Source organism: Euprymna scolopes, chromosome 11 (assembly GCF_053919585.1).
Source record: "Euprymna scolopes isolate OS-2025 chromosome 11, ASM5391958v1, whole genome shotgun sequence".
Taxonomy (NCBI): Eukaryota; Metazoa; Mollusca; class Cephalopoda; order Sepiida; family Sepiolidae; genus Euprymna; species Euprymna scolopes.
In genome coordinates, this window is record NC_136492.1 from 142,834,497 (window position 1) to 142,843,002 (window position 8,506).

Here is an 8,506-nt window from a genome sequence, read left to right on the forward strand (position 1 = left end):
TTTCAACTCTTTTGTCGTTGCTAGCTAAAAATTGTTAGTTGAAAGTATAGAATAGTTAAATACACTCTCCCCATGTGAAGAATGGTGTTTTAAATAGAAAATTAAAATGAAATGGAACTTTTTCATTTATTTTTAACAAACATTCATGACTCATTAGGTGAAATATTTCATGTATATGTTAATACTAAGGTCAATAAAACTAATTAAGACAATGTGGAAATGAACGATGTAAAAAAAGCAGAAAGTATTAACAATTGTTTATTTGGATGATTTAAACACGAAAAAAAGAACAATTGGGACGCTGAAAACGTACACAGTTAAACAATACGTTTTATTGTGTTGATTATTTATTTGTTAAAAAAATATTTTCTGGGTTATTTATTTATGTTGGTAGTGTAGAAGAATATGTCTGAATGTTTTTAAGGAAGGTGTATTAAAAAATGCAGAATAATATTTTTTTTAAAGTAGAACGTAGGTAAATCGCCGTTGTAAAATGCTCTTATTGTTGCCAACGGGTCAAAGTTGATTTATTTGTAAGAAAATTGCGACAGTATAGTTGTAATACAGTATAGTTGTAATACAGAATAGTTGTAATACAGTATAGTTGTAATACAGAATAGTTGTAATACAGTATAGTTGTAATACAGTATAGTTGTAATACAGAATATTTGTAATACAGAATAGTTGTAATGCAGAATAGTTGCAAAATATGCCCACCCTTCTTAGGTTAAATAATAATTTCTAAATAATAACGCTAATATTTCAGTTCGCAGGTCAAATTTTGCAAAATTAGCAATTTGTGTTTATTTGCTTACGCTGTTATGGGTTTGTGTTTATGTTCACATGCGCAACCGTAAGTCGTAAACCGGATGTGTGGTTACAACACTCATTACAAAGTCTTAGAGTTTTATAATTATATAGATTATAAAAAGCATTAATTCTTTGAAGCAAACGAATACATTGATTGCAAGAATTAAAAGCTAAGAGATTTTTCTAATGAAGGACTTTTGATTAAAATATTTTTTCACCTAGCTTAAAAGGCTGAAACTTCCAAGACAGTATATATATATATATATATATATGTATATATATATATATACATATATATAAATATATATATTGTAGAGCGTAAGAGATGGTATACTTATTTTCACAGTCAAGCAACGTTAAAGTTTAAAAGAACTCGAGTCTTGAACTTCCGATTTGCTGGCTTTTATGACTCTTTTGAGCTGTGCCGTTGCTTGGATGTGGAAATGATTATATATATATACATATATATATATATATATATATATATATATATATATATGTATATATATATATATATATGTTTCATTGAACAGCAAGAACAATTTCTGTTTGTTTCTCTTGCGATCGAATTTATCACTAGGCGAGCCAATGTTGGAACGTTTTGTTCGAGGGTACAAAGAAACGTTTTTCGATTTCTAGGAGTCGTCTTCAAGCGAGTGATTAATTAAAAAATTGCGTTAAAAGCACTGAAGCGTACCTCTATCCTCTCATATTGAGCCTGAGTGACGGTCGGTTTGTTTATGCGAATGAGTGAAGCTTCTAGGATTGGGAGGCGCAAGTTAGAATATAAGACGGCTAAAATGGCGGTGGTTTTTATTAATATGTTCCCACATTCACATCGTAACCGAAGGAGTGCATCGACCCATTACTCTATCTCTCTGGCCCCTCTCCCGTGCCCCCGATATAAATTTGCTAGTCATACATCGAAACCATCACCAACATGCTTCACACAAGACAAAAACCAACCTGATAGCAGTCATCTTCCGAGTATTCGCCGAGCTCCTGCCGACGTTTGTGGTAAAAGCATGCTCCCAGCTCCGGACCCGTATCGAGGCAATGATTGAGGCTGAAAGCAGCATCTACATTAAATAGATGTCAGTTCTACTACATAATCAAATTACCTTAATTGATTTTTTCAAATAAAAGTTTGGGGTGACAAATTTATCGTTCCACCCTATACAATTATAATTTGATTGACACAGTTATTCCTCAAAGTTTACATGTGTAAGTCTGTAACCTTTTAGGAGACCATGTATGTTTAAATGAATCTCTTGAAAACTATGGGGGTAGAGTATGAGTCTTATAAGAAAAAATATCGCAATCAAATTCAAAACATTGAACGATGATGCTCCATTAACAGGGTAAATGTGCAAGAAGAAATCGACTGAAATGTGTTAAAGTGTCTTGGTTACAGGCAAACACCAAATCTCTATTATAAGATGTAGACCTTTAAACATTCTATTTTGATGGTATATTTCTTGTTGCCTACCTTACAATTTTGTACCTATTTTACAAACTTGAGCTTTGAAGCACTATGCTTTTATATGGGCAATGTATACATATTATAAAAATTAAAAAAAAACAATTTGTGGAACTATTATATCTCCTGGAATGATCGGACTTACAAGTCTCAGACGAAATACGCGTTAAAAATCACTTTCCTCGTCAGACGCATCGCATGGAAGTTATTTATTCATTTACGATTTTTATATTTAATTACTCTTCTCTTTCATCTGTCGTTTCTCTGTGAGTTCTAATCGTTATCACCATTAACGGCACGCAACGGGTTAAAAGCTATCGTCTTTATCACTGTTCAGACGGGGCGCGATATAAAAACTGTCCCGAGTGACTCGGTTGATAAAAAATATGTGGAAAAATATAAACCAAACGGAGCAAAGCAAAAAATAAAGTTTGCATTGAATGGAAAGTTTTTCTTCAACAGCAGTCACAAAAATTTACAAAATATTTATCAACACACACACACACAAACACACACACACACACACACATATATATATATATATAATTATTTACTATGATAATTATTAAATATATATATACATATATATAAATATGTATGCAGGTATGTACATATATATACATATATATATATATATATGTGTATATATATATATACATGATGAGAATAATAGAAAGTATTCCGACAAAACAGAAAAATAAAAAGGAACAACCCGAGTTTCTTTTTTATTTCATTCAGAGGAAGTCTCTAAATAAAGACGAAACGTTGATGAACATATAACTCGATTTGTTCTTTTTTATATGCATATATATATATATGTGTGTGTGTGTGTGTGTGTGTGTGTGTGTGTGTGTGTGTGTGTGTGTGTGTGTGTGTGTGTAGAATAATAATTATCCAGTTCGTAACTGAGAAGGAACAGCAGAGTGTGTTGCTTATATGAACCACGTCAGTTATCCAAAATGGTGTTTTCATAAGTTTTTTTAAGTTAAACATCTTATGAGTATGTGACTGAATATGCAGCAATAACATAATTTTGCAGACTTGTTGGTCGCAATACAAAATAATATTGTACTAGATACATTTTGAAAATGGATAAATAACCAACTGAGAAATCTTGATATTTGAACTTGGAGAACTATTATACTGCACTATATATGCTCTGAGACACAATAAAAAAGGCATTCATTGAGCTTAGGCTTTATTAAAAATTTACAAACTTTATACAAAAAAGATTTTTTTTTCATTATAAAAAACTTTATTACTAGAAAGATTTTTATATCCATTGCGATTGGTAAAACCAAATACGTTTCAAGTTAATAATTAACCTCTCTCTTTGTCTCTCTTTGTCTCTCTATGTCTCTCTCTGACTATGTGTGTGTCTGTCTCTCTTTCTCTCTCTCTCTTTATATATATATATATATATATATATATGTGCATAGATAGATAGATATGATTTTTCTTTACAATATTATACTCGCGCACACATTAATTTCCATTCTTCATTTATCTCACTAAATCTAACCCACACTTGATTTATCCATGCAGGTCGCATCTTACATAAAGCAACATTTCAACATGCTTCTTGTCGTATATAAATTATTATCGTGCCAAAATTAGAGCTCCTTAGAAATTGATGGTTGAATATGGTTAAATTTGTTCTCGGTTTTTGCATTAAACATTAACACATATTAATCCTTAATTACGGATAAGTAGAAGTTACTATCTAATGCAAAACTGAAAACATTTGCAGAAAATGTATAAAATAATACTTAATTCGTTGCCCCATCATTATAATAAGGGACCAAGCAAAATGTTAGCCAGATCGAACCAATTGTTTCGAGAAGAAAAGTATGCTTAATGTGATATTGTGGTGACTAATCCGTGTTCATCCTTTACTGTGCATCGAAAGAATAGCATAATACATAGTTTGTTGCACCTAATAACAATAGTCCATACAAAATTTAAGCTAAACCAGCTCATTAATTCTGATGAAAACGGGAACAGACAGACAGACTAATATATATATATATATATATATATATATATATATATATATATATATATATATATATATATAGTGAAGAGATGATTGTAGATCTAGCGATAGAAAAGTGCATATTATATAAATACATGGATATTGGAATCTATATTATTTTTTCCATAGTAAAATTGAGAACATGTGTTCCGATTCTCATGATGGACGAAGTGGGGAGGCATGGCTTTGGAAATTTTTTACCCAAATACGATGTTCAGCATGTTAAAAATATACCTTTTGTTGTAAAAATCTAATGGATAAACATCTGAAGAAGTTGATGGGGAACTGGATATTTTTATGGAAATATAAATCGTAAAATGTCCAACTCATCAATGGAAGTAATGGAAAAAATCCAGAAAATAAAGGAAGGTTATATAAAAAAGAAAACACGAGTCTTTGGATTTTCAACAAAATTTTACACTATATATATATATATATATATATATATATATATATATATATATATATATATATATATATATATATATATATACTAGCAGGATCCGTTTAACATCGTTGCCGAAGGCGATATAAAAACATTAAGTAAAATAATATTAATAAATATTCTTTCTGAAAAAACAGATGTAAATATGTATGGTTATCCGGTGCATTATCTTTTGTGAATCATTTAAAATAGTGACTGTAAATAAACCGTTTAAAAACCTAAAGAGAGAACTGCACTTTTAAAAACTTGAATGTCAAAGGAAATTATTGGTTTCTAAGTTAACTTTGAGAAAAATAAATGAGAATAAATTATTAACGGACTTTTTGTACCGTAACACATGAAAATATGATTATTTGGCACGAACAGACGTACGTATTTCTTACTGGATCTTATTCTTTCCAGTGAAAATGTTTTAGTAGTTTTGCCTAAAGGGGATGCACACTTGCAACTAAGTTTTGCGTTCGAATGTGTTTCTAAACAATGTTAGTATTTCATCCTGATCAGTATAGTGCCGAATATTCTTAGACCGTTTTTTTGAGTAAATTTTTATGGTATTTTTGTATAGCATATAATTGGCTTGTAAGAAGAAAGTACGAAATAGTAAAGAGAGGAGCCACTAATTGCCATGTTCAGAATGACTTTCCAAATAATAACGTTAGTATTTCAGCACAGTATCGTGGATGAATAAGTACTCTATATTTTTATTCGCGTGCAAGCGACTAGGTAAGTCACTCCGTCGGTCCGTTCGTCGGCCGGTCGGTATGTCGGTCAGTCGGTCGGTCTGTCGGTCTGTCCGTAACACTTTTGTGCTTGGCCTTTTTGGTTAGGATCAAAGGTCTGTTGTTAATAAATGCTGTTCTTAGCTTTTTCTTGGACTTTTGGCCAAGATCAAAGTGTAGTATCTGCTCCGACAGATACTGCAAGCAAAGACCATATGTGGGGGTAACCCCACGTATAAGACCTTGGTCAATGTAGGGGCAACCCTTCATACCAACTGTTAATATCCAGCTCCCCCACTCCGCGGGGAGTTGGTTCCCATTTCTCCTTCACTCCTCACATTAAAAATCGGTCTTGTGCCTAATTTGCTCGGTGGGGGTGCAAATAAACACAGCTTTTCTTGGCCTTTTGGCCAAGATCAAAGTGTAGTATCTATCCCGCAGACACTCCAAGCAAACACCATATGTGGGGGCAGCCCCACATATAAGACCTTGGTCAATGTACGGAAAACCCTTCATACCAATTGTCACTATCCAGTTCCCCTACTCCCCTGGGAGTTGGTCTCAATTTCCCATTCACTCCTCACATTAAAAATCGCCCTTGTGCCTAATTTCCTTGGTGGGGGAGAAAATAAATACTAACCCTTCATACCAATTGTCACTATCCAGCTCTCCTACTCCCGGGGAGTGGGTCCCCATGTCCCCTTCATTCCTTAGATTAAAAATCGGCCTTGTGCCTGATATTCTCGGTGGAGGAGCAAATAAATAACCTTTTCTTGGCCTTTTGGCTAAGATCAAAGTGTAGTATCTGTCCTTTCTACATGCAGTACTTATTTTTGTAACTTTGTGATATAATGTGGAGGATAAATTTTCTGTATTAATTTGATGTAAAACGATCACCCACTTTACAACCAGTCAGTCTCAAAGCCATTCAAGTTGTTTTTTAAGTATTCCAGTTATTTAAGCATTCAAGTCATTCTAAGGTCATTCAATTCATCCTTAAGATCTTAGTAATTTACTTTTTATTCATTTAAGTCATTTCAGCCCATTTTTCGGTCATTTTAGTTTATCTTTAAGAATTTCATGTGAATCCTACATTCACGCATTCATTCATTACACGAAAGCACGCGACTAATGGCTATCGGCCTTGTTTAGAATGTGTTCGTTTTTCAAATGTAAAATAGTAACTAAGTTGGAACAGCATTGTTACGACAAAGTAGATATCTGTGCAAGAAATAGGCGATTCCTAAAATTTTTAAAGATTTTGTATTGTTTTCCTCAATAGAAAATCACCAAAAATCAGATAATCAGCATGAAAGTTTCAATATATTTTAAATAATCATCACATAATATGATAAACACATATTTTAAGTCTTACTTGAAATGTATTATTTTGTTTAAATGAAAAACATATGCAATAAAGTTATTTTTTAAGTACCCCCAAAACATAAATTTATTATTGCTATTTTGATGAAACAATAGCATCGCAAAAAAATTCCGAAACATTGTGAAAGAAATCCGTGTTAGTGATATCCATATAACTCGAAAGAAATAGATTCCCGAACATTGAATTAATTCATATGTATCTCTATTTTAACACCCAAACGTATAATTGAAAAAAGTTAATCATTTTATTTTAAAAGTAATATTCTATGCGTAAATGTTGCATTTAATATTAAGAAATGTTTTTATAATCGTAAAACAAAAAAATAAAATTAAATTGAAGACCATAGTCAAGAAAAAATTCCAGAAAAGTTAGAACATGTCAAGGAATTTTAATGTTGATAGGTGCGTATATATATATATATATATATATATATATATATATATATATATATATATATAAGTGTGTGTGTGTGTGTGTGTGTGTGTGTGTGTGTGTGTGTGTGTGTGTGTGTGTACATATATAAAAACGAAATATTCGGAATTAAGGAAAAGGTTAATAAGACACTTTTAAAATTCGAAAGATAAATATATTTATAGAATAACAACTTTATCCAGATTTAAAAGGCTCAATGTCATTAACAGAGTTCAGTATAAGTAATAGATGGCACGATATTGTAGAACTAAATTCACAATATGTTCTGTTACTTGGTGTAAAGGAATGTTGTTTGAAGTGGGGGAAGATAGTAAAAAAGAAATTAAAATAAGCGAATAAAAAATAGAGTCAGAAGGAAATACATATAGGAACCGCATATATAGTTATATATTGGACAAGAGGACTTAATAAAGGTGATACTTAGGGATACTGAATCTATGACAGAGTTTAAAACGATAAAAATGTATGATAAATAAAGCTTGAAAAATGTATGACATTAAGTCGTGTGTTAAACGATTATGTTGCTTTTGGACTGGTTTTAAGGAATAGGATATCGCAAATGAATTTAAGTGATGGCTAAATTTGAAATTAAATTAGGTGAGGATATAAAAGGATGGATGATAGTTCATAATAAAGTAAGATGGAAAAAATAACCGGAAAAGTCTAAAGCAAAAAAGGATCGGGAAGTAATAAAATGAAGGGACAACATGAGTAGGGTTAATATAGAGTGAAGTGGTCGAGGATAGAGCGGAATAGAGTGATGGTGTAGATAATAATTGTGTATTGTATAATAGGTAGATAGTGTTAAGGTACTTAAACGGGAGAACTTTATGGCTAAGGGTAAAAGGGGTTGATAAAATCTTGGGGTAAATGTTTTAGAAGAGTATAAAAGAGATTTTAGTTAGACAGTTAATGTGTACTTTAAGGTTATAAAAATCAAACAATTCAAAAATTGAACTTTAAAGAACGGGCGAGAAAATTATTTGATATAACATTTACCAACAAATTCAATTTCAATTTCAAATTGCCTGTATTTATATTTGCAGCTTGAAATTATTTTTTAAAGAATTTATTATGTAAAAAGTTGGAGATAAGGAGATTATGCTTACAGCTTCCGATATACAAATATTACAATATCTGGCGCCAGGTATAGAGGATTTAGATTTTTTGAGTACTGACCATTCAATAGAGAAGTTTATGT

At 31.4% G+C, this 8,506-nt stretch overlaps 1 pseudogene; it reads left to right on the top strand.

Moving 5' to 3' along the window:
- The first annotated feature begins 6,254 nt into the window (after positions 1 to 6,254).
- On the top strand, positions 6,255 to 6,391 carry LOC145288364 (U2 spliceosomal RNA; annotated as a pseudogene).
- Positions 6,392 to 8,506: the final 2,115 nt, after the last annotated feature.